The sequence below is a fragment of the Hibiscus syriacus genome, unplaced genomic scaffold (genome assembly GCF_006381635.1).
Source record: "Hibiscus syriacus cultivar Baekdansim isolate YM2019G1 unplaced genomic scaffold, ASM638163v2 tig00110450_pilon, whole genome shotgun sequence".
Taxonomy (NCBI): Eukaryota; Viridiplantae; Streptophyta; class Magnoliopsida; order Malvales; family Malvaceae; genus Hibiscus; species Hibiscus syriacus.
The window spans coordinates 3,796,211-3,805,537 of NW_024062743.1; the positions used below are offsets into that span (position 1 = coordinate 3,796,211).

Genomic DNA, 9,327 nt, shown 5'->3' on the forward strand with positions numbered 1-9,327 from the left:
TACATTGATTTAAATTCTTTGGTAACTTAACAAGTGCTTTGAGAGAGTTACGATAGGAGAGTAGAATTGTATTTACCAACTTCCTATTTAGTATTTATTCTCAAATATTGTTTAAATTGAAAGGGCTAATTCTATGGTAAGTTGGTAACTTTAACAAGTGCTTTGAGCGAGTTACGACAACAGAGTAGCATAGCATTTACCGACTTCCTATTTAGTATTTATTCCCACCTCTGTAAAATATTGTTTAAATTGAAAGGGCGAATTCTATGGTAACTATAACTACTACTTTGAGAGAGTTATGAAAACAGAGTAGCTTCCTATTTAGTATTTATTCCCACATCTATAAAATATTGTTTAAATTGAAAGGGCGACACCAAAAGCATTAAATGTAGCTGTTAATTGATTTTAGCATAATGTGTTGCACGATCTAAATTTTCTTCTTTAAATATATGCTTGCTGAATTATTAGTTTCATAAATTCTCAAGACAAGTCTGTAGTAACCACATATTTCAACCCTATACGCCGATAAAACCATGCTTCAGTATCAGCTGTCGAGTCCTTATCATTTTGTTTTTTGGTGTTTTGTGACTAGTAAATAAAACACTAAGAGAAAATGCTAAATCACTAGGCTAAATCTATGTTGATTGTTATACAGTTATGAATTTTTACTTGGATAAGGGTTGCTTTGTGGTGTCTTCTTTAACATTTTAAGGTATGTTAACTGCATAAAATATTTAGAGCACATGATAATACTTCATTCTTATAACTGTAAGTTTCTATGAAAAAGATTTTTTTTTCTCTCTTTTCTTTTCATTTGAATACTGTGAGAAAACAACCTGGTTAATATAGGTCGTGTTTACAATAGTAGAGTCCTATTAGATTAGTGTTTACATAGGAGTCCTACCAGGTCACATTTTTACAGTGTTGAAAGTTCTAATTGGATTTTCCCCCTTAATGGATTCTTCCCCCACTGTCCCTCCCTTTATAAATCCACGGGAATTCTTCATTATTAATTAATTATTATGATAGTGACTTTGCAAATTGTCTCTTTTGTACTTAAGTATCACCAATAAGTTAGGTGTATATACTATGTTAGTAATAAGGGAGGAAATGTAATGCTTATGTTTAGTTTCTCACTTTCTCAATAATATTAGCAATTAGCAATTAACATTTGAAATTGATATTCCAGAAATATGAAATGGATAAGAGTTGGATGGATTTGTCAAGGGTAAGCGACAAATATCGAAATGGAGTCAAAACTTTTCTAAATTTAGCTTTTATGAATGCACGCGAAGAGAATATAATTCTTTGCCCTTGTAAGAAGTGTGCTAACATTAATTGGCATATTCGTGAAGTTGTCTACGAGCATCTAGTTGTTTCTATAGAAAATGGATATTTCATGGAGAGTTTATATCTCATAGATCTTCTTCCATAAGTTATTCGACTATCCTTCTAATTCTCACAATCAATCTGTTAGAGAAGATGATTATGAAAATGATGTTAATGATTTCACTGAGATGGGAAGAAGTGGATGTGCCGAAGAGCCAAATGGAGAAGCGGAAAAGTTTTACAAGTTGCTTAATGAAATGAATGAACAACTTTATGAGGGATCAAAATCTTCAAAGCTGTCTTTATGTATTCGTCTTTTCCACTTAAAATGCTTGGGAAGGTGGACTAGTAACTCTTTGGCACAGTTATTACAGTTTCTAGGAGAAATGTTTTCTTTTGGAAAAATCCCTCAATCATGTTAAGATATGAAGAAAATGATAAAATATTTGGGTCTTGGTTATGAGAAAAATCATAGTTGTCAAAATGATTATATGTTGTAATAGGGTGTTTGAAAAAATCAGGAGTCTTGTCATGTGTGCAAAAAATCTCGATGGATGATTAGGGATGCAAAAAATGTGAGTGAGGATGAAGTTGAAACATGATAAAGAAAGAAGCCGATAAAGATTCTGCGATATTTTCCTCTAATATCTAGGCTTCAAAGAGTTTTTATGTCCTCAAAGACTACTGAGCCTATGAGGTAGTATCATTACGGAAGAATCGATGATAAATTATTACAGTATCCTATGGATTGTTTAGCTTGGAAGTCATTTGACAACAAGTTTCTAAGTGTTGCAAGAGATCCCCAAAATGTCAGGCTTGGTCTTTCATCTGATGGGTATAATTCTTTCAAGATCATGAGTACTTCGTATAGTACTTAGCCTGTTATACTTGTTCCATACAATTTGCATCTGTGGATTTGCATGAAATCTTATCCATAATAATCCTTGGCGATAAAGGTCCCAAAAATGATATTGATAATTATATGCAACCTCTTATTGAATAGTTGAAAGAATTATGGGAAGGGGTCGAAACATATGATGAGTTGAAGAATGAGAACTTTAATTTACATGTAATTTTATTATAGACAATTAATGATTTCCATGCGTATGCAAATTTATCTGGTTGGAGTACCAAAGGTCGTTATGCTTGTCATTGTTGTGCTGCACAAACATGTTCAAAGTGGTTGTTTAATGGAAACAAGTTCTCTTATATGGGACATCGTCGATGGTTAGCTGAAAATCATAGATTTAGACGTCAAAAGAATATGTTTGATCGTACTAAAGAGTTCATAAAAGCTCCAGAGCAAACAACCAGGTCTAATTTCTCCATGTTGAAACATATTAAGTTTACTTATGCAAAGATTAATCAACCACTGAATACACGATCAAAGAAAAAGGAAAAGAAGGTGTATGATTGTGATGTTGACCAATAGAGTGATGATGAGTCTGATGAAGAGATGATCCAAATGAGGTAGATTTGTGGAAAAAGAGGAGTATTTTCTTCGAGTTGGCTTATTGGAAGGATCACATTTTGAGACATAATCTTGATGTCACGCACATTAAGAATAATGTTTGTGAGAATATTATCCAGATCATTCTCAATGTCGATAGAAAATATAAAGATAATCTAAAGAGTCAACTTGACTTAGTTGACAATAAAATTCTACATGATCTTCATCCGCAGTTACATCCTAATGGAAAATATTTCTTGCCACCTTCTATTTTTGTAATGTCGAAGAAAGAAAAAGAAGTGTTTTGCACGGTGTTGAAGGATATAAAGTCCCATATGGGTATGCATCAAATATATCTCGATGTGTCAGTGTTAAAGATCGAAGGCTTTATTCTTTAAAGTCACATGATTATCACATATTGATGCAAGATTTACTGCCAGTATCTTTATGCGGTTGTATGTCTTGAACTTTCTAATATATCTCATGTGTCAGTGTTAAAGATCGAAGACTTTATTCTTTAAAGTCACATGATTATCACATACTATTTTGTTTTGTGTCTAGGTTCTTGTGCAAGTTGAAGTCTTACTGTCATAATAAGCGTTATCCGGAAAGATCAATTGCTGAATGGTATTTGGCAGATGAATGTATGACATTTTTTCTCTGTATATTTGGAAGATGTTGAAACAAGATTGAATAGATCGAATAGAAAAGATGTGTTCAGTAATATTGACTTAGTTGAGACTTATTTGTTTGGAAGTTATGGTGAACCACTCGGCAAAGTTGAAATTACACACTTATATGATAAGTCTTGGGTACAAGCACACTGATATGTTCTTTTCCATCATGATTCAATAGATCCCTTTCGTATGTAAGTTTTACGGACTAAATCCTAATGTATTTACTTAATCTTTAATATTTCTCATTCTTTAATGACATAATATACTTTATAGTGAGTTTAAAGAAGTCTCGAGATCTCGCGCACGCTTCTGAAGATTACATCAGCGAGAGATACATAAGTTATTCACAGAAACTTTTCATGAATGGTTAGGGCAGACCGTAAGCAACTAAATCATTGTACATAGTTGTAAATAATATATAACTCTTGTTTTAATATATCAACATAAATGCTAATTAATTCACCTTTTAGGTGTAATAGGTTTGGAATGGGAGAGAAGTTATTGAAAATGTTAAAAGACTTTCTCAAGGTCCGAATAGAGTTGTTAAAAGATATAATACCTTTCTCATTAATGGGTTCAGGTTCCATAGGAAATCTCGTGAAAGATTAAGGACACAATGTAACCCCTTCAGACCGATGCGGGTAACCCAATCCGATCTGGAGTGTCACATTAGGGCCACCTGAGCGATCCACCGTAATAATAACAGAAAATTTAAAACTTTTATTAAAACATGTAAACTCATAAAATCATTTATAAATACAAAAGTAAACTTTACCAATATTCAGAAATAAAATAGATTTTCAAACTCATATATTAAACAAAATACAACCTACATGCCCCTAATCACATGTACCATACTCTGCAAGCAACATCGTAAGAACTCCCTTACTGATGTCGATAGATGCACTGGTACGATTCTTTTAACCTGAAAAGGTGAGTAACAGAGTTAGCTTTGGAAAGCTTAGTAATACAATACTACCAGTTGATGCTACAGGACATGCAGATAAATGGGAAACCATATAGTTTCCTTACTAAATCAGATATATACCGGTTTTCGAAATAATCTGGGGTTCTACTGGTAGTTCATCGAGTAAAAGCCATGAAGATCTCAGTTCATAGGAAGCATTCATAATATCACGTTTTCAGGAGGTCAAATAGAATATCTAGTGTGTTCCAATTAAAACAAGTGAAAAGATATAATTCTTTTAAATATCCATAACGGGACCCTCCAACCAAACTCCATTATGCAGTTCCCCATAACTGCGCCCATGGGGTTTACCCTAAGCACACATCAAAGGGAGCCAACCTAAGATATGCCTTGGGGCCTATGTGCCTACCCAAGGGTATCCTTAGGTCCATAAGGTCTTACAAGCTAGATAAGGGCTATGCCTCCATACTCCATAATCATATCCATATAAAAATCTGGTAGAAATCAGTTTTAGCAATAAATCGTAATACCTGGACTGTTATCTAGTAATATGTCATAATCGTAATAATAAATAAATCGTATAACTGATTTCCACCTGTACACCATAAGTTGTTACATGATTAGCCCAAGGGAGTGCCTTGTGGCCTGAGAGCCTACCCAAGGATCACCTTAGGTCCGTAAGAAATTACCAACTTGATCAGAGCTGTACTTCAGTCTACCCTTATAATATCCTAATAAAACAATTCGAGTATAACCAGTGAAACATAAAACCATGGTTCATAAACCAATAGTTTCCATGATTCCATAAATTAAGAAAAATTCATATTTTTCGGTGAAAACCATAATCGAAGATCACATACCATGTTGCCATAGTTATAAACCAGTAAATCAATACTTTATTGAAAACTCATTTTAAAACATATAAAATTGTCATGTAGTACATATGGAACACACCAGAGGATCCAAGTATTTTTTCGAGGCATTTTTTAGTTATCAGTATTGATAACCTGAAGCTTGTGCAATTTGATCGGATTCCAGAAACGAGGTCATATTGAAGAGAATCAATTACTAACCGATCTAATCAGACATTTAAGGTTAATACTTTAGAAGCTCACTATGTTTCATGTGCACCAGGAAAGTGTTCAGGTATGACCATAGTGATTTAAGCTGATAAAGGAGAAACGAAGATTCAGGGCACTTACCATCCTTGTCAATTGATCGGATTATCGAACAACTCAAGCTGAACACTCGCAGAACTAATGCCTGTCGACTTGTCAATTTATTGCCCTTCCAGGAAATTCACTCTTTAATACCAACAATTCTTGTCCATAGATCATCTTCAGAATCATCGTTAAACATATTTTAAGGAAGCGGACATATATCCCAATAATCTTTATTTTATTTCCACATTGCTACAATATCAAGAATTGTCGACGTATTTAATTATTCGTTCTTAACCCATAGGGACCGTACATTATGCAAGTTCATTGGTGTTCCCAAACTCATCCAATCACTTACTAAATTCTCAGTCATTAAGGTTATTTAGTTCATTTAGTAGTCAAATCGATCCCAGTTACTTCATTGTCTTCCCGAGTAACTCAAACGATTATGATTTCGGATACATGTTGTACTTCCGTTCAGTTCACTTTGGTCATATAATAAAGTCATTTTGGTATTCGTGATTGATTTATCTCACGAATATCCACTTCTTAGTATCGAATGCTCTCTAGCATTGAGCTGAGCCGAGTACTTCTAGAATTATCATCGATTGAAACTTGAAAACACAAACGAGCATTCAAGTGGTATTTATGCCATAAGGATATTTTGTTCATTTCAGTGCTTAACGTTATTTCAGTCATTTCAGAGCTTGAGGATATCCAATCATTCCTAGGATTGGTGATATTCTTTGGTCTTTTGCATTCCTGGGGTATTTTGGTTATTTTACAAATCCAATGTATTTCAATCATTTTCTTTCGTCTGATCTTATTTTTTAATTCAAACCTATCATCTATGCAAGTCCTTTCAAACAATTCTGACAAAAGAGCATCATCGATAAATTATTCTTCAGGTATTTACTTATAACTCAGAGATTTTCGGGTCAAGTGCCTTCTTAGATGTTACAAACAGGTTATCCAAATTTTTTTATACAAAGACAGAATCTTAATACACTACAAGAAAATATACATTTAATGACACACGAACGATGACACACGTTAATTTATGACTTGCAAAACATGTGTGTCATAAAAAATGTCATGTTTTTTAAAATCTGAACGATTTATGACTTACAATAATGTGTGTCATATTTAATAGTCATAATCCAAAAAATTTACAAAAACACGGAGTACAGTTTTAATTGTACGTCATCTGTAAAAATCGTCTTTTAATTTTCCCCCTCTTATTTTCATCCTTTCCCGCTTCTTCCTCGACATACATATGTGTCCAAATCTCTCATCTCAAAAAATAAAAAATCTCCCAAGAAAAAATAGATGTTCATCAAATATCTTATGAATAATTTGTTTTCTAAATAGCAGAGGAGGCCGGTAGAGGTTCATCGTCGGATAGAGGAGAAGGATGAGGAGAGATCAGAAGAGCAGTAGGATCAGACTCGATGGATTCGTTGGAATCTCGTTGGGTGTTCCCTGGGGTAGAGGAATATGAGATTGAGGATGAGGAAGATAATACAGATTTGTTGTATGGAGCTGGAGTAGATTCCGAAGACGAGGATAGTCTGGTGCAATGTTTGATTCGCACCGAACCGCGCATTGATTCTTTCGACGTTGAAGCTCTCGAAGTCCATGGTGCGTATAGAAGTGACTACGAGGTATATTGTTCTTGTTTCATGATGCTAATGCAATAAATCAGTCCTCTGATTGTAATCTTGAAAAATCGAATTTGTTTGGAATCTAACTTTATCGCGTTGAGGCATACCTTTTTTTAATGTGATTTAATTTTGCAGCTTACTTTTATGTGTATACTTGACTTTTGATCTCAGGACTTTGGTATAGGAAGGATAATAATACATGCGTTTCAGACTCTTGGTGTTGTATTTGGTGATGTTGGAACAAGTCCTTTATATACGTTTAGTGTGATGTTTAGCAAGGCACCTATCAACGGAGATGAAGATGTTATTGGAGGACTATCACTGGTTCTATACACTCTACTCGTGATTCCGCTTGTCAAATATGTCCTTACTTTCTTTGGGCTAATAATGACGGTGAAGGTATGCCAAATGTTCCTCAATCCCAATCAAGTCCTTGTTTATGATCTTTTATGCAGGCCTTAAACAAATATGTTAAATATTAATTCCATGTCAACTATTTGACATCTTTTGTTGATGTATTTTATGATCTTTAATTCTTTTATGTAGGCCTTAAACAAATATGTTAAGTATATATTCCTTGTCAACTGTTTTACATCATTTGTTGCTGTTTTTTTCTTAAGGTGGTACTTTTGCATTTGTACTCTTTGGTTTCTCGGCATGTTAAGGTCAGTCTTCTCCTGAATCTGGTTCCATCAGATACCCAAATATTTGGCTTCATGCTAAAGGTTCTGTCTCCTGAGCTTGAGAGATCACTTAAAATAAAAGAGAGACTAGAGACTTCATTGACTCTGAACAAACTTCTTCTGATGTTAGTGCTTGCTGGCACTTCTATGGTAATAGCTGATGGGGTTGTTACCTCTGTAATGTCAGGTTTTTATGTGTTACTGTTCTTTCATCTCTTTTGTTTATGGAATCATGCTATGGTAGAATACAACATAACAGTTTTATTAAATCTATTTTCATTTTTAATTTTTAGATGATAACTTTTGCATTTTTATTTGTAGTTATGTCTTCTGTTGGTGGTCTGAAGTTGGAGTTGGTGCAATTGAACAAAGTAAGCTGATATTCCATGTTGTTATCAACTCTATAAAACATTATTGCTTTGCTGACTCATATTTCACTGTTTATTAGTAAATACTGTTAGAGAGGACATTCCTGTTTCTAATTGACTTTTTGGCTAGGAATCTTTTGCATAATTTAACTTGTATGCTATTGAAAATTATTTTTTATTTTGAATATATCATGCAATGGTTATTAACCTGTAGATCTCATAGTTTGATAATGAGTCTAGAATTCTTCATTGTGTTTTTGCAGCTACCTTTTTCGCGATTATGTGCTGTTTGTAATGATAGTTTAACTTTAGTCGGACTAGAGTTTCCAGTCTAGCTAAATGTTAAATCTGTATGCGTTAGAAACAATATGGCCTTTTTCTTTTGCCTTCCCTCCTTTATATCCTATGGTTTATGTTCCTTTATGATTTTCTATATTATTATAGGTAAATAGTCATTAACTATTGTGTTTCCTTATTTTTTTCTTTATTTGCAGATGAAGTGGTGATGATATCGGTTGCCTTTTTTGTAATTTTGTTCAGTGTACAAAGTTTGGAACAATTCAAGTAGGACTTTTTGTAGGCCCTGCTTTGTTCATATGGTTTTGTTCTTTAACAGGCATTGGAATTTACAATCTTGTTAAGCATGATGCAAGTGTCTTGAGGGCATTTAATCCTGTTCACGTCTATTTATACTTCAAGAGAAACTCAGCTATGCGCTTGGAGGCTGTCTTGAATGTGCAACAGGTAAACACATTGATAAAAGATGTCATGTGCTCAAAACTTGCACTTTAGTTGCAAGTGTGGAGAGAGCTAGTAAAAGAATATCTTGATGTTGTAATCTAATTTTTACACTAATTTTCGGTTAAGCTTTGTCAGGTAACCATCTTCTAGTAAAAGATCACTGAACTATTGACTTGATTCTAATTTTTACACTAATTTTTCCTTAGGGACTCGTAGCTTGTAAAATCTAATCAGGTAACCATCTTATTCTTTTCTTTTATTATTTCATGTGAATTTAGTGTTTCACCCCTTTGGACTTAAGTTTAGATATGGATTGAATAATTTCCA

General features: G+C 33.6%; 1 long non-coding RNA gene across 1 annotated transcript; it reads left to right on the plus strand.

Moving 5' to 3' along the window:
• Positions 1 to 8,237: 8,237 nt before the first annotated feature.
• Positions 8,238 to 8,960, plus strand: LOC120126044. Its single transcript, XR_005516423.1, has 3 exons — positions 8,238 to 8,262; positions 8,754 to 8,761; positions 8,876 to 8,960. It is a non-coding gene; the product is annotated as an uncharacterized LOC120126044 (long non-coding RNA).
• Positions 8,961 to 9,327: the final 367 nt, after the last annotated feature.